The following is a 25,860-nucleotide window of genomic DNA, read 5'->3' on the forward strand; positions in this document are numbered from 1 at the left end:
CGCAGTGCAATTTATAGAAGCATAGCGCCATCTTCCAAAACACTTTGGGAGGCCTTAAAAGGCTCCAAATTTAGGGCTTGATAGCTTGTTGGAAAGGTATTGAAGTCTGCTGGTACATGCAAACATGGGTAATGGGTCCCATCACCTCCAAAATTGGCCCCATAATATAGAAATTAATCTTGTTCCAAAATAAGTTAGGAAGGGATATTACAAATTACTAGTTTGAATTCCAGAAACATAACTCGCTAGATATAACTTATTTAAAAGGCTTTAAGGAGGACCAACACACATAATTATTCATTGTTTTGTGAGCATGAATTGGTGAGACAAAGCAATAGAGAGCACATGTTTGTGTGTTAGTGATCTTGTGAGAGGAAGAGCGTGCAAGAGGATCTTGTGCACATATTGGTAGAGCTTATTTTCCCGTGGGAATTACAATAGGAATTACGAGGTATTTCCTAGTTAATATAAATAACTTATGTGCATATATCATGGAGGAATGGTAGGAAACATGGCTTTAGGAGGGCTTTCGGGAGGGGTATTTATATGTATTAGGTGGTATAAGAGGATATATTTAGTAAAAATACAAGATACCTATTAAAAATAAGGTTGAGTTTGATGAGAAATATGTATTACAGGGGGGCTTAACAAAAGGATTTTGGGAGGTTTTTATCAATATCTAGTGAATTAGAGGTATTCTTTAATATTCCACTAATAAATATGTTATGACACAAGTTGACTAAGTGTAGACCTTATGCACCCGGATGCGGGTGATTAAGACAAGCAAGAGTGGCACGGGCCATCACGTGGCCGGGTGTCAAGACCTCAAGGTGGGACGGTACCACGTTGCAAGAAATTCAAGGGGAGTAAATAAGGCGGAGGCTGGCAAGGGGATGGCATTAATGCCAGTCCTCTCGGCTCGAGGGAAGCAGGTAAGCATGCGAGGGAGGAAGGAGGTTAAGTGGAAGAGTATGGCGGGTTTGCAGGTTACAAGCGCGTCTGGTTCTGTGACCCTCCTCTGTGCTCGCCGCAAGGTGAAAGCAGAGCCGAGGTGGGAACCTGGCAAAGGTGAGACGGCGGAGAGCACAGGGAAAACGACGGTGAGTTCTCTGTTGAACGTTTGGTTGACATTCCTTGCTGTTAGCGAGGTGAATTTGCAGGGTCATTGGGTACGCCAGATGCATTTGCTTTGTCACTGGGTTGGTAAGGTCTGTGAGGAAGATTTAGGAATTAGGAGTGCGTTCTGGCAAGGGGCACTGGTCGCCCGCTCGTGGAACGAGCCCTCAGGACTGGTTCTGGTTCCTGAGCGAGATTGGAGGCCGCATTCGGACCTGCCACTGGGAGCAGCGTTGATTTGGGCGACTATCCAGAGCATTGACGGTGACAGCATGCCGCGAGACAGGCTGCGAATGGGTAGCAGGAGAGGAGGAATTCAGGGACGCGCTCCGCCGAGAGATGACCATCACTCCCCCTCTTCCTCAATTGAGGTCACCTCCCATCCTCGTTGGTTTCAGGACAGCAACGACGAAGTGGGAGGGCAGAGGGAGAGTAGCCCAGCTGAGGGAGACAGTCGCAGGGAGCTTCCAATTCTCAGGTATCGCCTCCCCTGTCCGCATGTTAATTCCTCTCTGATTGTGACAATTGAAGTTGAACATGATTTGGAGCCTCAGCAACAAAAGCAGCATAACAGCAGGGATGAATCCCCTATTGCCTGCCTGCCCATGGGTGGAGAGAGCGGAGGAGTTCAGCTTGTGCTTGTACCGGGGATGGGATGGTCTGTTCCGTATACTGCAGGAGAGAGGAAACTGGAAAGACCAGGCCTCCATATGAATCCAGACGCAGGCCCCTCGGTTCCCGTAAACCTTCATCCGCCGGATTTGAGCAAAGGAAAACAGAAAATGGAGGACTTAGATTTCAATTTGGATTATGTTGCTGATTCCCTGGTGCATGCGGCTCCCTGGCCAGGTCCAAGGGAACTTGCCAGAAATGACAGTCCTCACAAAATCATCCAGCTCTCGGATTCTGAGAACACGCTTCACTTCGGATGCCGAATTAAAGAGCAGCTCCAGTCTACGAATGAAGAATGATGTTGCTATGGTATTTTTGGATTTTTGTCTCAATTTCCATATGTCGGCCTTCCTGTCCAAGTGTCCAATGTATGTGTTCAGTGTTATATGTCTGTGTCCAAGTGTCAATATGTTTATGTGTTTCTTCTGTTCAGTCCAGCCATGGACAGTTTATCAGTGTCATGTAATAGAGCTCGCGGGTGCTGCAATGTGGGCAAGGCCAAAGAGACTGAGAAATCTTAAACCTTGCCCTATGTAATCTTTTTGTATATATGTTTTACACAGTTAATAGAAGTAGTCATATTCAGAAAAAAAAAGTGTAGACCTTATGCATATAATATAATATGTGGATCTACATGGAATGGCAATGATGAGCTTATGTGTAGGGTGGTATCCTTTCTTTAGTGTTTGAATTAGTGTGAAGGGGTAATAATGTATTTAATCATATTTCTTTTGAAAAATATTAATATTTTTTTGAAAGATATTAATATTTTTAAATTATTCATTATTAAGTAATATTTGAGAGTATGTTTATAGTTTGAATGAGTTGAATGTTTACTTTTTTGATATATATATATATATATATATATATATATATATATATATATATATATATATATATATATATATATATATATATATATATATATCAAATGAAAAAAAATTATTGCCTCATCAGGTGCTCTACAACCCAGTACAGGTGAGATTTGTAGACGTTAGATGTGAGAGGTGAGGTGTAAACATGTTTTAAATTCAATTATTATTATCTTTTTAAATTTTATTTCTATTAATAAAATTACAAACAACTTTTTAGATAAAAGAAAATCATAGTATACATATCACATTAAAACGTTAAAATACATAACATATAAATAGTAGTTATAAACTAATATCTATTTTACCATATAAATTAAAATAATGGTTCCATAGTTCGCCTTGGGTAGCTCAATTGGTGATGGCTGTGGAATGAAGTCTCACCAAACCAGAGATCTTGGGTTTGAATCTTGTACTACCCTCCTCCGGTTGCGAGGTGAATAATGGAAATGTAAAATCGAAAATTAGAGTCTTGCCAAGCTTTACAAAATAAAATAAAATAATGGCTCCATAACCATATTTATTTAATTAATTAGCACATAAAATTTAATACCTATAATAAATTTACAATATAACAAGATTCTTAACCATGAATATGCATCCCCACTTTACCGTGTATATTTATATTATTATTACGATGTTATATGTAAATTTTTGTAAACATTTACTTGTAGCCTCAATTAAACAATAATAAAAGGTTAAAAGTAATTGTGTGGAGAGGCACTCTCGAGCTTGTTCAATATGGTAAAGATGTTGTAATGTCCTATAAACATTTTGACTTGGTCAAAATAAAATAAAATAAAATAAAATAATAATGATAATTATCAATAAAATATTTTGACTTGGTGAGATAACAAAAAACTAACAACAAAATAAAATAAAATAAAATAAAAAATATATAATCAATAATTATACTTAATTATAACTAATAATAAAACCAACCTAAATCCATCTTAATTCTATATTTACCAAATACCTAGAGGGATCAAATCTCTAGATGTGCAAAACCCTTATAAATAGAAAGAGATTTAATCCCTCTTGGCTCTTGTAGATTTGGAGTTAATATAGATATAGGTGAATATATATTCATGAGAGAAGTATATACATATCTCTAACTATCATCTTATATATATATATATATATATATATATATATATATTTTGTTTTTTTTTCCTGAGTAAAGGCTAATTCTATTAATAAAAGGAAAATATAGTTACAAGGAGGTCAAGACCTCAGAGGAAGCTGAAGCTGTCCAACAAAACTGACAAACTATCCCAGGGTTGGGAGAACAATATATAAAAGGCCCAGAAGCCATACATACAAAGAAGCCATAATGGTAAACCATAGTACATGGCAAAGGAGAGCTATAGCCAAACTTTCTAAGCTGCCCGGATAACCATATGAAAAAATGAAAAACCAAGGACCTGATAAACTTGCCGAGCCAAGACTTGATACAAAACATATTAACAAAAGATCTCATAAACTTGCCGAGCCAAGACCTGATACAAAATATATTAACAAAAGTCGTAATGACACAACACATTGGATGAAAGAGCCAAAAGAGAAACTACGACATCAGACGTGGCCCAAGAGGCATCAAGCATCTATATTGGGGTCTTGAGCTTCCTTCTCCACCAAGCATGGATTGCCCATCCATGAGTCATCAACATTGTCCTCAACACCTCGAAGAGCTGCCAAGCGCTGATTGCCACCGGAGGAGCTCGCCCGATGAACAAAGACTGAGATTTCCTGTATGTTGTCTTCTGGTGGCTTGAAGACATCAGGGACACTTCCCTCAGCCTGCAACTCACCACAATTGAACACAATGCCAACATATTCTCCCTGGAGCTCGCTATCATCCTGAGGCTGCGAAATTGAGGTATGCACACAGACACTAGGCCGAGCTTCTTCCTCTCCCAAAATTATAGTGATGCTGGTAGAGAGAACCGGTCTATTGAGATGACTTTGGAATTTGAAGTGGGTGGTTTGGAACGAATTGTGTGGGAAAGGCTTGCCATTGTCTGAGGAAGGGGAAGTAGAAGCCAGAGGGATAACATTCTCGGAGCAGGCTGAGAGCGCCCACGGTTTCCAGCCTCCTCGGCGAGAACATCTTATCTATATATATATATATATATATATATATATATATATATATATATATAGAGAGAGAGAGAGAGAGAGAGAGAGAGAGAGAGAGAGAGCTTAATGCTTAATGGTTAAAAATAAGTGTTTCTTTGTAGGAGTTTAAGGAGAGTAAAATATGTATTAACAAATAAGGTTTGATTGTGACTTTAAAATTAAATAATAATAATAATATTAGGAAAATTATGATTTTTCACTCCTCTATGTTTACATAATTTCTTTCTTTTTTGTTGTTGTAGTGAGACGACTCTATTGGAATGATTTTTTAGTATTTCAAGCTCTTACTGTCTAGTTTTTTCTTGGTCTCATTAATGAGGAGGCCCAACAGCTAGAACCCTAGCGGATGTGCCCCAGTTTTCCTTTCGACCTCTTTCAAATTTTCTTCAACAGTGCCTTAGTAGCTGCCATGTTTTCATTTTTCCTAATGCCTTTGGTGGGGTCGCACTACATTCTCTTGTGGATTCCTTTGTTGTGGCTTGTGGATTGTAGATTTGTTACGCTTGCATTGATGCGTGTGGGAATTTGAGGGAGTAGGTTCATGGAAGCTTCCATCCTAATATGGCCCTACTTCATGTCCCTTTGCTATTCCGGTTCATCATTGTTTGCATTGATGTCGTCAAATTCCTGGGGCTTGCTAGGGTTTTTTGTGGTTTGTTTGCTTGATTTGTTGGCTTTCTTGTTTTTGGGGCTAAGTTGGCTGTTTGTGCCCAACATTTTGGCTAATTTTTTTGCCAACATTTTGGTTTGCTGGGGTTTCTAGATTGTATATCTTGCATCCTTTGGGGCTTGTTTTTGTGGTTTTTTCTAATGTTCCCTTTGGGGATTCTTATCGGGTTTATGTGCCATCTTTATTTTCTTGGCCTTTATGCATTATTTATGATATTGACTATAGCGGGGCATGTCTAGGCTCATTTTCTTGAATTTTTTTCTATGGGCATGCCTGCCCTATATTTGATATTTGAATAGGTTTCTTCTTGGCATTGCCTTGCAATGCACATTGTGCATCTACAAAATGTAATTTTTATTTTCATTAATAGATATTATCGTTTTTCCTCTAGAATTTTATTATTATTATTATTATAGTAATGAATATTAAAAGAACCAAAACATGTATTACTAGATTAATTGTGACCTTAAAATTAAATTATTATTATTGTTGTTTTAATGGATATTACATAATCCTAAGATTAATCAAATTTTGTTATGGAATAGCTATATAATTAAGATCTAAGGGTGCATTGTCCCATAAAAAAGAGATATGATCACAAATTTAAAATTAGACGATTAAGGCTATGTTTCATTAACACAGAGTCTTAATGTTACATTAAAATTATATAATTAAATATCCCTTATTTTATAAACAAAATATATAACTATAATTTTAAATTTAAATAGTTTATTATAATATTATTACATGGTGGCAAAATTTATCTTGACTTGAAATTACCTCGTTAATGGTCTCTAAGGAATTACTTTTAATTTACAGGAAGCAATTTTAAGACTATAATTATTATAATAATAAATATTATATACATTCCAACAATAATTTTAAAATGAAGTTGTTATTGTTATGATTAATGTTATCAAATCTTGTTGTGATGACAAACCAAATAATTAGAGCTTCCAGCACACCAAAAACATAAATATACGAACATTTATTGATAATGGCCAACCATTATGGGTCATCCTAAACTCAAAAGTCACAGAAGGAAAAACATGGAATCTATAATTATACATATCCTTCGGCCTTCATTCTACTTGTTTATATGAATTCTTGTACATTTTTCTCTAAAACTGAGTGGGCATTTGAGGAAAAAATGCGGGGTGTGGATGAGGAAGTTTTTCATCACAGATTGTATGAAGCAGGGAAGCAGCTAGAACATGCATTTGATACCAACACGGGGCTACTTCAAGCCCTAGAAAAAGTGGAGCTCTATTTATCTATGGTGAAGCAATCACCTCTTCATTTGATGCCTCAGTCAATGTGCCATGCACTACGCCTATCAATGAGCACACTAGTAGAGGGACACTTATTGAGGCACCAAGACATAGATGTGAGGCCACTGGTTCTGAATTGCCTCAGCCAAATTACCAAAATAACAACACCCAAGGAGCCATATGGTTATGAAAGAAATACTAGAGCTAATTGTAAAAAGTTTTCAAGATCTCTAGGAGATGAACAATCCCTCTGTTGCCAGAAGGATTTTCCTTCTCAAGATTGTTGCAAAATTCAAGTTGAGCACAATCACAATGAAACTTGGATTGGATGACCCCGTATGTGAGATGTGTAAACATTTTTTTCTGCTGTTTCTCACCATGCTTATTCTGCAGATGTATGTGCTTCCATGAAAAAAATTATGACGTTTGTTCTTGAAGAAAGTGATGGAATTTCTTAGGAATTATTATCTGTTTTTCTCAAGAACATGAGAAGAGAAACAAGGAATTCTTCACTGGTTGCACGCATGTTAGCCATGGATGTCATTGGGTCTTATGCGGAAACAATCAGACCATATTTGAAAGAAAAATTTCCACCAGAGCAGGCAATGCATTGCAATTGTGTATATAGGTACAATGAAATTAATATGAAGCCAAGAGATTAATACGACTCCTGCTGATTAGGAGGTTGCAGTAACAGATATTAGTACTCTAGAACCAAATGAATTAGTTGCGAATGATCCAAACTCTCACGTTGCAAGCTGTCTAGTGTCGCGTGATGACCACCGTAATGAATCTGTTAATGACAAGAAAATGCGATAATAAGAAGAGTGAAGATGATCTTAGGTTGGTAAGATTATTTTCGCAGATGCCTTCCTATCCATTTCTAGGTGTTATATTTGGACGCAAATGGAGGAGTGCCAAAAAGTGATCAGAGGTTAAAGAAGATGATTCCGGGAGTGGTAGTGTCATATTTTTTTCCTAGTATAGTTTTTCTACTCTTATCAAGGGTGATGTTTGACGAGTTATATATGACAGGTTGATCATGTGATTGAGGAATAATGTTTTATATACATAGTTATATTTCCTTTATGTTTATGTATGGAAAATTGATCATTGGATTGGGGAACAATGTTTTATATAGTTATATTTCCTCTTATTTGTGGCATCATTGATTATTTGTATTAGATGGTTTTGGTTAAGTAAATGTTATACATATGTTTTTCTGTTTGTATCTGATTTATGAAGTAGGTGTATGACATGGATGGTGATTCAAGATTGAGACACATATACCCATGGATGCTCATGGTTATGTTGAATATATGGTTAATTATGATTTATGGATGATACATGATGCAGAATTTCCCACTGTAGATCAACATATTATGCAATATACTAAACAAAAATACAAAATCTAATTCTACAACAAACTTTGCAGAAGCTTAATCGAATATGACCAAGTTCAAATAGAACAAATATAAATGAGAATGAGAAAGCAATCACACGTGAACATAGAAAGAAGAATAGTCTAGGGAAAGCCTCAACTAAAAACCCTGATCTCTGTAATATCATACAAGTGGAAATATGTCCGGATTATACAAAGCTTTAGCTCACAAGCTATCACAATCTATGTAAAATCCCTCTGCTCATAAACAATCAAAGACTTCTCACAAACCTTCTCCTTTGCCCTCACACAACACATTAAACTCAAAAGTAACTACGCATTCCTAAAGGAGATATTTCATTCTGCATGGATGAGTTTCCTATATAGGAAAAATCCTCCAACTCATAGTACACTCTCCCTTCCTCTGATCTCAACTGGGTCTTTGACTATACTGACATGAATGAGTTATTTATGCGATAATATTCAGTTATCTCAAGTGCAGTAGTTACATGCATGCATGCATTAACTAACTGAATTTACAATCAATTCCACAAACTGTTGGAACTAATCTAGCTAGACTTAACTCAGATAATTTAGCTAACTAATTACAACTCAAAGTACAACTCATCTTGATCTCCTTAATCAAGGGATAAATTCCTCAATCAATAGAAAAACTATTGCATGTCTTCACATAGACTTCATGTTTGATTTACTGTAACTAATTAAATCAAGATGAATTAATTAATTCTTTTACAAACAACTGCTAAGATCAAATTCTAATTTTACTTCTCAATTTTAGTTCAGGGACTAACTGAAATTGGAATCTATCCCGAAATGCTATTTATATAAATGTTATTTTTAGCATTTCTATTTTATCATTCCTTGTTGCTATTTCCAACACTCGTACCTGAGATGCTATTTATAGTATTTCTATTTTTAGCATTTCTTGTTGCTATTTTCAATACTCCCTCTCAACAAGAAAGGCATTCAACTCGAACCCAATCCTGAACCTTTGGAATGTTTTGCATGCAACACCTCTCAAGTGTTGTTGCTCTAACAACTCTAGGAACAAAAAATATCCAACTTGAATTAGAATGATGCCTATGTCATCAAAGTCTCCTGCCTCTGTCAACTGAAAAAATTTGCACCTCTTTTCTCTTCAGTATTTGACTAGCCTCTGTCACTTTGATCTCTCAGTGCATCAATCCACTGATTCATGTTGAGCCCTGAAACTACATCTCTCCTACACACTTTCCTAGACTTTTTCCCCTCACTAGTACCTCATAAGCTATCAAACATCATTGCATATTGATTCCAAAAGAGCGTTTAAGTGGTTTTCTAACTATGTTTTTGTGTTTGTTGTTTGAATTAGATTTTGCTCATTGGTTGCAGAATGCAGCCACTTTCCGCAGCCGATTCAACTTTCCGTAACTGTTTTTGTTAAACTCTAGGTTGCAGGTGCCATCAAGCAAAATAAGGCACGTGGGCAAGTAAGGAATGGCCTGGACATGGATCAGGTCCTATTGGTTTAGCCAGATTCATTAAGGGAAGCCATGGTCAACGGTGGTCAAACGGTGGTCCAAAGAAGGAGTCCTACAGCAACACGACTCTGTTTTAAAACACGTGAAGGATTCATGGCCGTTCCTAGATCCCTGGGGACATGTTGACAACTGTAGACTGCCCCACGATGTGAATCCAACAACCACTTTTGATAGATTGAATAATCTTGGCAACCATTTTGCTAAACTCATGGACGTCGTCCTTCTACGTGTCCTCTGCTGAAGTAGTTTCATAAGAAAACAATTATGTAATTTTCCCTTTAAATAATGCATTTGCATACGCATAGAACTAGTTAGGTTTTGTTGTCGTCTTGCTGTTAATCTTTGTACTGTGCCGTGGACTGGTCTTGTTGGTGTAACGAGAGGGTTCTTCCTCTATTTTGCAATATAATCAGACTTTGTTTTATATGACTGCATGAGCATAATTCTAGACTGATAGCCGGTTGACCAAGGCCGTGCAGAGGGCCCCTGCACACTGAGGTTTTGTTTCCTTCTTTTTGTAAAAGTTCTTATGTGTCGTTTCCTTATTTCCATTGCACATATTTCATAGTTATCCACCTGTGTATATTTCATTTGTTATGGTATTAACATTTCATTCCTGTACATGATTTTTCAAGCTTTGTATATTACTGCTAACACCGATCAGTGTGTGAGTTTCAGGACAGAGTAGGCCTGGGCATTTTCATACAATTTTTGCAATAGCTAATGACATGAGATTAGCCTCTCTGCTGACTTTGATTTTCTTAGTTTTTTTAATTCCAATTATGCTTTGATTTTAGTCTTATTCACTTGCTTTGTTAGCTAGTTTAGATATCAAACTGCTCATATCATTGACATTATCTCCTAAAGCCATAGCTTAGACTACTTGGAGAGCTATCAGACTATGAATGATGTGATTTGATTTTAGTTTTACTTAATTAGATATCAAACTATTCATATCATTGACATTATCTCCTAAAGCCATAGCTTAGACTACTTGGCGAGCTATCAGACTATGAATGATGTGATTTGATTTTAGTTTTACTTTTCTGCAATTAGATATCAAATTACTCATATCATTGACATTATCTCCTAAAGCCATAGCTTAGACTACTTGGTGAGCTATCAGACTATGAATGATGTGATTTTATTTTAGTTTTCCTTTTTTACAATTAGATATCAAACTACTCATATCATTGACGTTATCTCCTAAAGCCATAGCTTAGACTACTTGTCAAGCTATCGGACTATGAATGGTGTGATTTTATTTTACTTTTATTAGTTTGTAGTTTTTTATTTGCTGAGAGCAGTAGCTTAACTCATTTTTATTTTTGTATTTAGATAAGCAGCAGAGATAACGATTTCGTGATCAGTAGTTCATTATTTGTTTGATTTGAATAGTAACACATTTTCATTCTTGTTCATCACTAGTATGTTCTAAGACCTTCTGAAGTGTTAAGTTCTGGAAATCATTATAGAGGACATAATTGCCTTAAAATATATACCCAAACTTGCCTTCTAAAGTATTCTTAAAACTTAGGAATATGATTATCATTTGCATTAGTAGACAAACCAAGATAAAACCCCCAAAAACAAGATAAAATTGATAAAAAGTAAGAAAGAGGTTGTCTGGCACATATAGTGCGCCACACTGCATCAGTTTACGAATCCTAGATTGATAATTAATGTAGCAATTTAGGACATATTAAATTGAATAAACATTTTGGTGCTGTTGCCAGGGAAGTGTAACTAGGTATCCAATCTCTTAAAAAAAAGGGAAAAATTGATAACTTCTTGAAGTATGCTCTCCTCTTGCACCTAGTGTGATCTGGAGGATCAGAAAAGAGAGTTGTTAGTTCAATAATTTCTTGATTATGCTCTCTTCTTGCACCTAGAGTGATCTGGAAGATCAAAAAGAGAATTATTAGCTCGACTCAAAAAATAAAAAAGTAAAAAAAATGACATGCATAGAGCAAGAAATTCTATGGGAAGGTTTATAGCTAGGGCCAAGAGTTCGATTTTCACAACTCCAGCTACTTCAGGCATAGACAAGATTCACCTCCATCTACTCCCAACCTTAGGATCCCTGGAATTCAAGTAGAAGCAGCTGAATTAGAGGATTCTCCTACACTATTTACTAAATCTGATCTAGGAGAAGAACCTTTCTTCAGTTCTACAGGGGAACATATTGTAATCAAAGAAGTAGAATCACCTGAAGAAGAGGAGGAAGAAACTCTCTCTCATCCACCCTTGATAGAAGAACCAGAAGACTCTGAGGAAACTATCATGACGGAGGAAGTAGTAGATGGATTTGGAGGAGGGGGTAGAGGTAGAGGAAGAGGAAATAATGGAGGCAACAATGGTGGAGGTAGAGGTAATAATGGAGGAAATAGGGAAGGAGATAACTCATTTGGATTCCCTACAGTTGATGAGGAAACCCATGCAAAAATGAAAAACATCTCACCATCTGTCCTCCCAAACTTTTATGGGTTGCGAAGTGAGGATTTTGAAACATTTCTATTTTAGTTTGAAGTCTTGTGCCAAACCTATGACTATATGGAAGAATCTCAAAAAATCAAGTTGTTTCCTTCAACATTGAAAGGAGCTGCTTTGAAATGGTTCATCGGGGGTCACTCAATCTATTAGGACTTGGAATGATAAGAAACAAACATTTTTGGATAGATACCTGGACTATTGTATGCCCACCAATCATAAGGATGAGGTATTCAAAATGATGCAAAAAGAAGATGAAAACTTGGAGGATTTACTTGAAAGGTTTCAATACAACTTAAAGAGAGCAAAAATGAGTAATTTAGACGAGGAAACCTTGAAATACCTTTTATTGAAAGCCATTAGAGATGAATGGATATATATTTTAAACATGATGGGGAAAGGAGATATTTCTCAACTTCCACTTCGTGACATAGCAGAACTATGTGTCCATCTCTCGAGGGGAAAATCTAAAATTGGAAAAGGGCCTAGAGATGCTTCTCTTATTAGAGCAAACAAACCTGCAACTGGATCAGTAAGTAGGGCAAAGATTGGCAATATGCTTGATGAAATCAAAACTGATATTCTAGGGAGCCTTAGTGAACAACTAGACACCTTTAAAATACAAAACAAGCAGAAAATAGAAGCTGATGCATTGGCCATCTTTTGTTCAAAATGTAGGAAGAAACATGCTCTAAGGGAATGCCCCTTGGATGCAAAAGTTGTAGAAACATGTATGATTTTCTCAGAAAGTCATGAAACCAAGGATTGTCCTTCAATCCCTAGGCTCAAAGCTGTCTTTCAAGAAGATCCAAATTCAGTAGAGTCCCTTTGTTTTGTTTCAAGAAGACCTTGGCAGGGGCAACAAAATCAAGGATTTAACAACCCTATGAACTTTCATCCCCCGCCAAATTGGAATTCTTGGCAACAACCTTGGCCCCAACCTCAAAATCCATATCAATCATGGGCACAAGGGATGCAAAATCCTTATGGGAGATTTACTCAATTTTATCAATATCCTCCATCTTTTCAAAATCAACAAAATCCACAACTTCCAAATCAAAACCCACAACTTTCATTTCCATTTCCACAAAAAAAAACCTTCTCAACAAAATCCAAATCCTCAACTCTTGCTTCCATTTCAACAAAAGACAAATCAACTACCAGCTCAGCCATTGCCAAATCCCAATAACAAAAATCCTCAGAATGCTTACATGGTAGAAGGACAACAATTTCCTACCTATATGATTTTTCCTCTTAATGATGTTCAACTCAGATCTGGTAGAGTTTTAGAAAAACCTTCTATACATGTTCAAGGGAAAGGCTCTTCTGAGTAGGATTCTCTTAAGGTCAATAAAGGTTCTGTGGAAGCATTTCTTCAAAACACAAACACTCAAAAAGAAAAAGAAAAAGAGTCAACTCCCACAACTCCTATAGTTGAGCAACCTACATCTTCATCCACACCTCCTTTCCCTGAAAGTTAACAAATTGACAACGGAGTGGAAAAACAAATCTTGTTGCATGACTATGATTTTATAGATGAATTAAAGAATGTCTATATCAAGATTCCCTTGCTACAAGCCATTAGAGTTATTCCTATTCTAGCAAAAACAATAAAGGAGTTGAGTCTCAAAAGACTAGGAAGGAAACTAAGAGAAACAAGAAAAATCCACCTGGTAGGAAAAATTGCAGATATCATGATGGGAAAAATTGCCATGCAGAAGTATGTAGATCCAGGAAGTCCAATTGTCAAGACACATATAAATGGGATAGAAATTGCAAACACTTTGATTGATGTAGGGGCTGCTATCAACATTATGAGTAGATAGACTAAGGAATAGCTTAAACTTCCTAATCTTCTTTTTACACCTACCTTACTACAACTTGTAGACAGATCAATAATCAAACCAGATGGTGCACTAGAAGACATTTCAGTCTCCTTAGGTTCTTGGGAATATCCATTAGATTTCATGATTTTGACTCCCAAGAGTAATTTAGGAGGGCACCCACTCATCTTAGGAAGACCTTGGCTAGCCACAGCTGATGCTTTCATTAGTTGTACATCTTGGGATATGTACATTTCTGATGGTAGTTAGACAAAGAAATTCAATTTGTATCCTCCAGCAAAAGTAATTACAGAAGTAGGAGACAATGAATGGGTCGATGATGAGGACACTATACAACCTGTCTTTACCATTTCTGAAATTAGTGAAGATAGTCAAATTCTGAACACATTAGAAAATTTTGAAACATCTTCAGAATATGACCACACAGAATTTTAGTTAGATTCTGATATTGAGTATTTATCATCAAGACAAATGTCTCTTTACTCTATGGAAGAGTTCAGTAGTTCTACCATTGAGATTTTTCCAGGTAAAACATTGGATATCAACAAAAGTTTGGAAAAGTCACAACAGGAAGAACTAACCAAAATCTTGCAAAAACATTCTACTGCTTTTGCATGGGAGTATACTGATATGAAAGGTATTGACCCTAAGACTTGCATTCATCATATCTATATCGAGGAAATCAGTAGACCAATCAGACAACCTCAGAGAAGGATGAATCTAAATCTTAGGGAGATAGTGAAAGAAGAGCTCCAAAAACTACTCAATGTAAACTTCATTTATCCAATTTCAGATAGCTGATGGGTTTCTCCTTTGTTTATAGTACCCAAAAAGAATGGTAAATGGAGGGTATGCATTGATTACAGGGAATTGAATAAAGAAACTTTGAAGGATCACTTTCCTTTGCCCTTTATTGATCAAGTATTAGATACATTAGTAGGCAAAAAATACTTTTCATTTTTGGATGGTTTTAGTGGGTATAATCAAATTCATGTAGCACCTAAAGATTAGGATAAGACCACATTCACCTGTCCATGGGGAACTTTTTCTTATCGAGTGCTTCCTTTTTTATTATGTAATGCGCCTGCAACATTCCAAAGAGTAGTACTAGGAATTTTTTCTGATCTAATCCATGATTGTGTAGAAGTTTATATGTATGATTTTACATTTTATGGTGATTCGTTTGAAGAGACATTTGAAAATTTGGAAAAAGTCCTTATAAGATGTAAAGAAACAAACCTTTCATTAAGCCATGAAAAATTCTTTATGATGTTTACTGAAGGTATTGTTTTAGGACATCATATTTCAGGGGATGGGATTAAAGTTGATAGATCAAAAGTTGAAGTCATCTCCAAGTTACCTATTCCAAATTGTCAAAAGGATGTTAGAAGTTTTCTAGGTTTTATTGGATATTACAGGAGATTTATAGAAAACTTCACCAAAATAGCATCTCCACTCTTCAAACTACTTACAAAAGACTATAAATTCAAATGGGATCTTGATTGATAATCAACATTTGAAACTTTGAAAACAAGAATATCTGAAGCACCTATCTTGAGAGGACCAAATTGGAAACTTCCTTTCCATATTTCTATAGATGCTTAAGATACAGCTCTAGGAGCTGTGTTGGGTCAAAACGATTTAGCTCCTTATGCCATTTACTATACCAGTACAAATTTAACTCCCACTGAGTTGAATTATACTGTGACTGAAAAAGAGTTCTTAGCTATGATTCATGCAATCAATAAGTTTAGATATTATATAACAGGCTATGAAACTTTTATTCATATTGATCATTCTGCAATTAGATATTCAATGAAAAAACCTATTACTAATGGCAGAGTTACAAGGTGGCTCTTACTTTTACAGGAATTCAATATTACTATGTTAGATAGACCAGGGAAACAAAACACAGTGGCTGATTTCTTGTCTAGGATTCAGAATAATAAATAAGATTCTCCTGTAGAGGACAAGTTTCCTGATGAATATTTATTTGCAGTAACTACTAAGACCCCTTCGTATGCAGATATATCTAACTATTTGGTTACAAGGAAACTACCTCCAAATTTATTTCCTGGTGAAAGAAGAAAGATTATTTAGGAGAGTTCAAAATATTCATGGATTTCTAACGAATTGTTTAAAACAGGGCCAGATCTTGTGATCAAAAGATGTGTTAGGGAAGATGAAATGCCTGATATCCTCAAAGCATGTCATAAAGAACCATGCAACAGACACTTTGCTGACAAAAGGACAGCCTATAAAATCCTCTCTTTAGGATATTATTGGCCATCCCTCTTCAAAGATGCGAAATAATATGCCAAAAGGTGTGACAGCTGCCAAAGAGTAGGGAAACCTACCCTTTCAAATGAAATGCCATTGTAGCCACAGGTACTTATCGAACCCTTTGAAAAATGGGCTTTAGACTTCATTGGACCTATTAACCCACCATCTAAACAAAGAAAATATATATTGGTATGTATTGATTATGTCACTAAGTGGGTAGAAGCCAAAGCATTATTTTCTGCTACTGAGCATTCAGTTATTAGTTTTCTTTATGAGGATATTTTTACTTGCTTTGGTGTTCCAAGAGAAATTGTGACAGATCAGGGAGGCCAATTCACATCCAACCTGGTGGAGAAGCTGATGGAAGAATACAAAGTCAAGCATAGAAAATCTACTCCTTACCATCCGCAAGCAAATGGTCAAGAGGAGTCTACAAGCAAAGTTCTTGAAGGTATCATTACCAATACTGTTCATCTGCACAGAAGAGATTGGGAAGATAGGCTTCTTGAAGCCTTATGGGCCTACATAACTACATGGAGGAATACAACAGGACATTCTCCCTATGAACTTGTTTATGGGAAAGAAGTCCTGCTCCCCATTGAGTTCCATGTTAAAACTTTCAAGATGGCAGTTCAGTTGGGAATGGATCTATCAGAAGCCCAAAAGCATAGAATGGAGCAGTTGAATGAACTAGACGAGATCAGACAAGAGGCAATCCTAAGAACTGACCTAGTTCAATATTAAAGAGCTAAGTGGCATGACAAATACATCAAAGAGAAAAAGTTTCAAGAAGGAGATTGGGTATTGCTATTTGATTCCAAGTTCATAGATTTCAAAGGTAAATTTCAGACTCATTGGCTTGGGCCATATGACATTGACAAAGTCTTTAGCGATGGAGCGGTAAGAATCAAAACCATTGATGAATATCAAACCCCTCTTATTGTGAATGGTCATAGATTAAAAATCTATCATAAGCCACTCTCAAAGGAGGAATTTGTCAAAATCTTTCAGGATAATTCTGCAATAAGGCTGGTGAAGAAGAATCCTTCTTCTCCACCAGCCTAGTCCTAGTTCTTTTTCTATTTAAAAAAAAAAAAAACTTTGTATAAGCCTGAAAACCAATCACTGATTGGTAGTCTTATGTAGAAAATACATGGCAAAAATCAGAAGCTTTTGACGCCCTATATTTTCCAAAAAAAAAAAGAAATCTCTCTTTCATTTCATAGCTTCATGTCACTTCACTTCATTTTACTCCACTTCACTCCTTTTCACTTCATTTCATTTCATTTCATTCCACCAATAAAAGTCTTTTCATTACCAGTTTTCATTCACTCAGTCATCATTCATCCATCTCCATTCAGTCATATGCTCACTGTGTCAGTTTCCGCAGCTGAATCCTGTTTCTGCAGCTACAAACTGATTCCGCAGCTAGCACTCTGTTATTCAACAATGACAGTCAGATGTTAGCCAAATAATAAAAAGAACCAAATGCAGGTATGACAAAGGAAATTTGTTGAAGATATGAAGCACCTAAAAGCATCAACAGGGAGCAGCTAATCAAAGGATAATGGACGAAAGTGGCAAAAATTCCAAGGTATGAGTAAGATTCAGTTCAAATAGCATTTTAAAGCACATTTTATATAGTTATGAAACCACGGCTCCATTATATGTAATGATTGGCATTGATAGCCTCCATAACCGCTCCACGACCTTTACACGATTCCTCCACGAACCTTGCATTAATTTTTAAACGGCCTTATGATCAGCCTCCGGATTTAACTCGTGTTTGATTGTACTTTGACACTCCACCTATTAGACTGAGTAATTATGGGGACATAATCGATTTGATCACGGCTCTTCCCTGCCGCACAAATCTGCAGCCATTTTGAAAACATACTCACGCCTATTCCGCAGCCTTCTATCTCAAAATCCGAGTTCATTCTACTCCCATATTATTCTGTTGTCATCTCTGGCATGTTTACATCCTTGACTCGTTCCTGCTACCTGTTCTCTGTTTTCCATTTACAATCACTGGTTTCTCCATAAACCTTGTCCATTCCCCGCTAACCTAGCCATCTGACCTCCATCAATCCATTACTCACGTAGACGTATTTTAAGGCTGGAGGAAGGAATGGGTCTTTTGTTGAGAACAAAACTGGAAGAGCCCAAATTCATGGAGGGGTATCCGCAATTGAAAAGCATACTAAGGAAGGCACAGTGGCTACAATTCATCCAAAAATTTAGAGGCTACAATAAAGAAATTACGAATACTTTTGCGAGGTCTTTTGATGGCATGGAAGTTGAGGTTGGAGACCTTAAATTTTCTGTCACAGAGGCATCTATAGTAGCAGCAACGGAACTCCCACAGGAAGGAGAATGGTGGTTCAAAAATAAAAGCTTTGATGAGAGGGCCTGGAGGGTTATCTTACGCAATCCAGGTATGGATATAACCATTTTCTAACGTGGAATCCCTGTCTCTGCTTTAGAAGAGAAATGGGCCAGTCTATTATTGATAATCCAAAAGTTTATTACATGTGAAGGATGATTTGGATCCATGTATATGTACCACACCCAGTTGCTAATGAATTTTCTAGAAAATCAAACAATTAATTTGCCTTACATTTTATTGAATAGCCTGAAAAAGATGTCTATAACTGTCCAAAAGAATATGGAGGACATAGAACCCCACCTGTACCATCATGGGCTTGTGAAAATTTTGATTGAAAAACAATTGAAGGAAAAGAAGGACACCTGGGAATAGTTTTTGGTTAGAAACTTCTTTCAAGATCCACCTGAAACACCAGAGAGCAGCTTAGCTAGGAAAAGTAGGAGAAAGAAAACAAGTGTGAGAATTCAAGACACTCCTACTAACATAGTTAAAGAAATTAATCAAGAAGAGAAGCTGTCTGAAAGTAGGAGGGAAAGAACTGAGGATAGGAAGCAAAGAAAATTAAAGGGGAAAAGAAACATTGAAGTTGTCTATCAAACCCCAGAACCTTCCTCAGAAGAGGACCACCAAATACTTTCTGAAAGACTAGTTTATCTTCAGGAACAATCAGCTGCAGCAAAGAAGAAAGGGAAAGAAAAACAAAGTGTGGAGAAAGAGGACACTAGCTCACAAAATTTAAGGAGGAGCTCCAGACTTAAAGGAAAATTGAGGAAAGTACAAACTAAAGGGCCCCACTTCAACCTCAAATTAAAGTGCCTAATGAGGAAGCCGAGGATGACAGTGGTCCCAAGAAAGAAGAGAAGAAGGCTGGATGTGCTAGCAGAGGTCTTAGAAGACATGAACTGAAGGGAGGATGGTCAAAGTTTTGGTTGCATGGGGACATGCAACACCTTCACAGTGGGGGTATGTTGAGCCCTGAAACTACATCTCTCCTACACACTTTCCTAGACTTTTCCCCTCACTAGTGCCCCATAAGCTATCAAACATCATTGCATATTGATTCCAAAAGAGCATTTAAGTGGTTTTCTAACTATGTTTTTGTGTTTGCTATTTGAATTAGATTTTTCTCATTAGCTATGGAATACAACCACTTTCCGCAGCTGATTCAACTTTTCGTAGCTGTTTTTGTTAAACTCTAGGTTGCAGGTGTCATCAAGAAAAACAAGGTACGTGGGCAAGTTAGGATTGACTTGGACATGGATCAGGTCCTATTGGTTTAAATGGATTCATTTTGGGAAGCCGTGGTCAATGGTGGTCAAATGGTGGTCCAACGAAGGAGTCCTACGACAATAGGACTCTGTTTTCAAACATGTGAAGGATTCGTGGTCATTCCTAGATCCCCAGGGACATGTTGACAGTTGTAGACTTCCCCACGATGCGAATCCAACATCCACTTTTGATAGATTGAATAATGTTGGCAACCATTACGCTAAGCTCATGGATGCTATCCTTCTATGTGTCCTCTATTGAGGTAGTTTCATAAGAAAACAGTTATGTAATTTTCCCTATAAATAATGCATTTGCGTACGCATAAAACTAGTTAGTTTTTGTTTTCGTCTTGCTGTTAATCTTTGTACTGTGTCATGGACTAGTCTTGCTGTTGTAACGAGAGGATTATTTCTCTGTTTTGCAATATAATCAGACTTTGTTTTATATGACTGCATGAGCATAATTCGAGACTGATAGCCGATTGACCAAGGCTGTGCAGTTCTCATCTGTCGTTTCCTTATTTCCATTGCACATATTTCATAGTTATCCACCTGTGTATATTTCAGTTATTATGGTATTAACATTTCATTCCTATACATGAATTTTCAAGCTTTGTATATTACTGCTAACACTGATTAGTGTGTGTGTTTCAGGACAGAGTAGGCCGAGACATTTTCATACAATTTTTTCAATAACTAGTGACATGAGATTAGCCTCTCTACTGACTTTTCTTTTCTTAGTTTTTTTAATTCCAGTTCTGCTTTGATTTTAGTCTTATTCACTTGCTTTGTTAGTTAGTTTAGATATCAAACTGCTCATATCATTGACGTTATCTCCTAAAGCCATAGCTTAGACTACTTGGCGAGCTATCGGACTATGAATGATGTGATTTGATTTTAGTTTTACTTTTCTGCAATTAGATATCAAACTACTCATATCATTGACGTTATCTCCTAAAGCCATAGCTTAGACTACTCGGTGAGCTATCAGACTATGAATGATGTGATTTGATTTTAGTTTTACTTTTCTGCAATTAGATATCAAACTACTCATATCATTGACGTTATCTCCTAAAGCCATAGCTTAGAATACTTGGCGAGCTATCGAACTATGAATGATGTGATTTGATTTTTGTTTTACTTTTCTGCAATTAGATATCAAACTACTCATATCATTGACGTTATCTCCTAAAGCCATAGCTTAGACTACTTGGCGAGCTATCAAACTATGAATGATGTGATTTGATTTTACTTTTATTAGTTTGCAGTTTTTGATTTGCTGAGAGCATTAGCTTAATTCATTTTTATTTTTGTATTTAGATAAGTAGCAGAGATAATGATTTCGTGATCAGTAGTTCATTATTTGTTTGATTTGAATAGCAACACATTTTCATTCTTGTTCATCACTAGTATGTTCTAAGACCTTCTGAAGTGTTAAGTTCAGGAAATCATTATAGAGGACATAATTGCCTTAAAATCTATACCCAAACTTGCCTTCTAAAGTATTCTTAAAACTTAGGAATAGGATTATCATTTGCATTAGGAGACAAACCAAGATAAAACCACAAAAAACAAGATAAAATTGATAAAAAGTAAGAAAGAGGTTGTCTTGCACATATAGTGTGGCACACTTCATCAGTTTATGAATCCCAGATTGATAATTAATGTAGCAATATATGACATACTAAATTGACTAAACAATTCCTACTGTTGCACCCATGCTGTTGCTGGTCTTATCTCCCAGCACTACATCTGCACTGTACCTCTTCTCATCATGTTGCATCGTGATGCCCACTGTTTCACTGCAACTCAGTTACTGAGAAGTAAGTAACTAATCTCCCAACTGACCTTCCTGTTGAGATAGAAACATCCTCTAATGCTGAAACTTCCTCGCCACTCTATTCGCATTTATCTCTACCCACTCAGCCAGTTTTGCTACTCCTCGTTGGGGCTCCGGTAGTAAGGTCTAATCAAAGAGGCTGGGTACCTCAAGGATCATGCCCCTATTCTGGCCTTCTTGGGATTGTCACTCCACATCACCCCACCTCCTATCTAGAGGTATGGATGCATGTGATCCCTCTTCTCACTTGGCTCGAAATTTCCCCCTACTAGAGGTCTTTGCATGACTGGATGCCTTTGCTCAGTCTCTTCTCGGCTTCTCCAGTTGTGGCAACTCCACAACCTCTTGAAGCTGTTTCAACAATTGTGGCTCCTCCAAAAATTTTTGAGACTTCTTCTGGCACTGCATGTTGAGAGGTAATGTACTCTCCCTCTCAACCATCAAGTCTTCAACAGTTGCTTTTTTCCTCAAGGCTTTGCATGCATCTTGAACCTCAAGAGCATATAGGTTCTTGACTCGTTACCCGATCCACTTCACTTGTCTCATGGTGATATGTCTAAGGAAAGACTTTCCCTTACTGAAGCCTACATCATAGCCTTTATCTTCCAGCATCACAATAGATACCATTTTTTTCTTCAGTCCTAGGACATACTTGACATCTATCAAGGTAATGCGAACTCCATGCTCCCTCTTAAAAACAACCGTGCCTACACCCGAGACACTATACTTTTCCTCATTACCTATCTCTATGAGCATCTGGAGGTCTTGCTCCTCCAAGGTACTGAACAAATTCTTATCGTTGGTCACATGGAATGAAGCTCCACTGTCAAGAAACCAATCGCAACCCATCATCGATGAAACCATGCGATGAGGGTGAAATCCAAATCGAACTGTGAGGCCAGTGCCTCACCTTGTGATCCTTCCAAGAATCCATTCTTGGATTTCTTCTGTGGACAATTTGTAACATAATGGCCCACCTCATGACAATGAAAGCATCGCACTTTCGATTTGTCCAACTTCTTCCCACAATGGGAAGAACTTGATTTGGGATGAGAATCCTTCTCCTTCCCTTTCTTCACCTTACTCGCTAAGGTGCAATTTTCTTCATCCTCCTTGGACGAAGAACCATCTCTGGTGCTTCTTCTTATCTCCTCCTGCATCAGATTCGACCAAAGTCATTCCCAATCTAGCAGTTTCTCTCTTCCATTTACCGAGTCTTGGTAGCCATGCCAGCCCTTAGGAAGGCTGAGGAGAGCTAGAATCATCACATCATCATCGGCCGTTGTGATCCCTACACTTCCAAGCTCATCCTTGCAGGTGGTGAGCTTGTTTAGATATGTAGAGCTCGTGTTTCCATTTTCACACTTTATTTTTTGAAGCTTGTCTTTCAGCACTAGCTTCCTCTAATTGCTGCTATTCTGATATAGATCTTTCAATGTTTTCCATATTGAAAACAATGTCTCCTTCCCATGGAGACTTGAGATTATATGGTCTCGAACTCCCTCCAGAAGGATTCTCCTCACTCTAGCCACATATTTCTTCCATTCCACCAATTCTATAACATTAGCCACTGCTGGCTTGGGGACTTCTTGATCAATGAAGTCCTTTAGACTGTTATCCTCTAATACTGCTTCCATGCGATCCTTCCAGGCTATATAATTTGAGCTGCCATCAAGGGCATACTTGAGTCTTAAACCATTGAACGCCATTGGTGAAATTGAGATGTGATAAGAACTCGATTTCTATATTCAAGAACTTCAACCTTCGAACTTCTCCCTTCTTTGTATACTATTCTCTCCTTTGATCACCTTTGCTTTGATACCATGTAGAATTTCCCACTGTAGGTCAACAGATTATGCAATATACTAAAGAAAAATACAAGATATACTTCTACAAATAACTTTGAGGAAGATTAATCGAATATGAGCAAGACCAAATAGAATACATAACTGAGAATGAGAAAGAAATCACACATGAACACAAAAGAATACTCTAGGGAAAGCCTAAGCTAAAAATCCCGATCTATGTAATATCATACAAGTGGAAATATGTCTAGATTACAAAAAGCATTAGCTCACAAGCTATCCAGCTCTCAGTACAATCCCTCTGTTGCTCATAGACAGTCAAAGGCTTCTCATAAACCTTCTCCTCTGCCGTCCAAGCCTCCTATTTCCTTGCGCAGTTTCTCCTGGGGTCCAATGTTGCCATCTGTGTGAATTTACCTCTCACACAACACATTAACCTCAAAAGTAACTGTGCAGTCCTGAAGGAGATAATTCATTCTGCATGGATGAGTTTCCTATATAGGAAAAATTCTCCAACTGATAGTATACTGTCCCTTCCTTTGATCTCAACTGGGTCTCTGGCTGAACTGACATGCATGAGTTATTTATGAGAGAATATTCAGTTATCTGAAGTGCAGCAGTTACGTGCATGCATGCATTAACTAACTAAACTCACAATCAGTTCCACAAATTGTTGGAACAAATCTAACTCGACTTAACCCAAATAATTGAGCTGACTCATTACATCTCAAAGTACAACTCATTCTAATCTCCTTAATTAAGGGATAACTTCCTCAATCAATGGAGAAATTGTTGCATGTCTTCACATAGACTTCATGTTTGATTTCCTGCAACTTATTAACTCAAGATGAATTAATTAATTATTTTACAAACAGCTACTAAGATCAAATTCGAATTTTACTTCTCAATTTTAGTTCAGGGACTAACTAAAATTGGAATCTATCTCGAAATGCTATTTATAACAATGCAAAGATTAAAGCAGGCATAAGATAGACAGAAGAGCTACGCTGATATGCGTAGAGTGGATTATAATTTTAAAGAAGGGGAAGTTATTTTCTTCGAGTAAAACCTAAAAAAAGCTCTATTAGGTTTGGGAAAGGATCTAAGCTCTCTCCTCGATTCGCTGGGCCTTTTGAGATCATCGAAAGGGTTGGATTTGTGGCATATCTTCTTGCTTTACCACCAGTTTTTCATCATATGCATGATGTATTTCATATTTTGGTACTACGCAAGTATGTTCATGATCCTTCTCACATTTTATATTGGCATCACTTACAGGTAATAGGAGAAGGGACTCTTAAGGTGGAGCCAGTTTTCATTTTGGACCATCGCACTCGATAGCTCAAATGTCGCATGGTGGACCAGGTAAAGGTCCAATGGGACCCATACCTTCCTAGTTCTACCACTTGGAAAGATTCATCTTCTATGCGTCTTGATTTTCCTTTTTTGTTTAGTTAAACTTCGTCCCAAGTTTACTCCAAGCGGGGGAGTATGTAGTGTCATATTTTTTTCCTAGTATAGTTTTGTTTCTCCTATCAAGGGTGATGTTTGATGAGTTATATATGAATGTTTGATCACGTGATTGAGGAATAATGTTTTATATACATAGTTATATTTCCTTTTATGTTTATGTATGGAAAATTGATCATTGGATTGGGGAACAATCTTTTATATAATTATATTTCCTCTTATTTTTGGCATCATTGATTATCTGTATTAGATGGTTTTGGTTAAGTAAATGTTATACATATGTTTTTCTGTTTGTATCTGATGTAGGAGCATCTGGACTTAGCTAGCAATGTGAAGGTTTGTTCACATGTTGTGGCTAAATGAGTTAAACTTCATTGACCTGAGTGGTCAAAATTCAGTTTTGGTCAAGAGGGTTGGATCTCTAGAGAATGATCTATATTTCATTATTGTAATGGTGAAAGAAGAAAGATTATTTAGGAGAGTTCAAAATATTCATGGATTTCTAACGAATTGTTTAAAACAGGGCCAGATCTTGTGATCAAAAGATGTGTTAGGGAAGATGAAATGCCTGATATCCTCAAAGCATGTCATAAAGAACCATGCAAAATACACTTTGTTGACAAAAGGACAGCCTATAAAATCCTCTCTTTAGGATATTATTGGCCATCCCTCTTCAAAGATGCGAAATAATATGCCAAAAGGTGTGACAGTTGCCAAAGAGTAGGGAAACCTACCCTTTCAAATGAAATGCCATTGTAGCCACAGGTACTTATCGAACCCTTTGAAAAATGGGCTTTAGACTTCATTGG

This window comes from Pinus tabuliformis, chromosome 2_2 (assembly GCF_031772625.1).
Source record: "Pinus tabuliformis cultivar Carrire ecotype Pingquan chromosome 2_2, CPIR1, whole genome shotgun sequence".
Lineage (NCBI taxonomy): Eukaryota > Viridiplantae > Streptophyta > Pinopsida > Pinales > Pinaceae > Pinus > Pinus tabuliformis.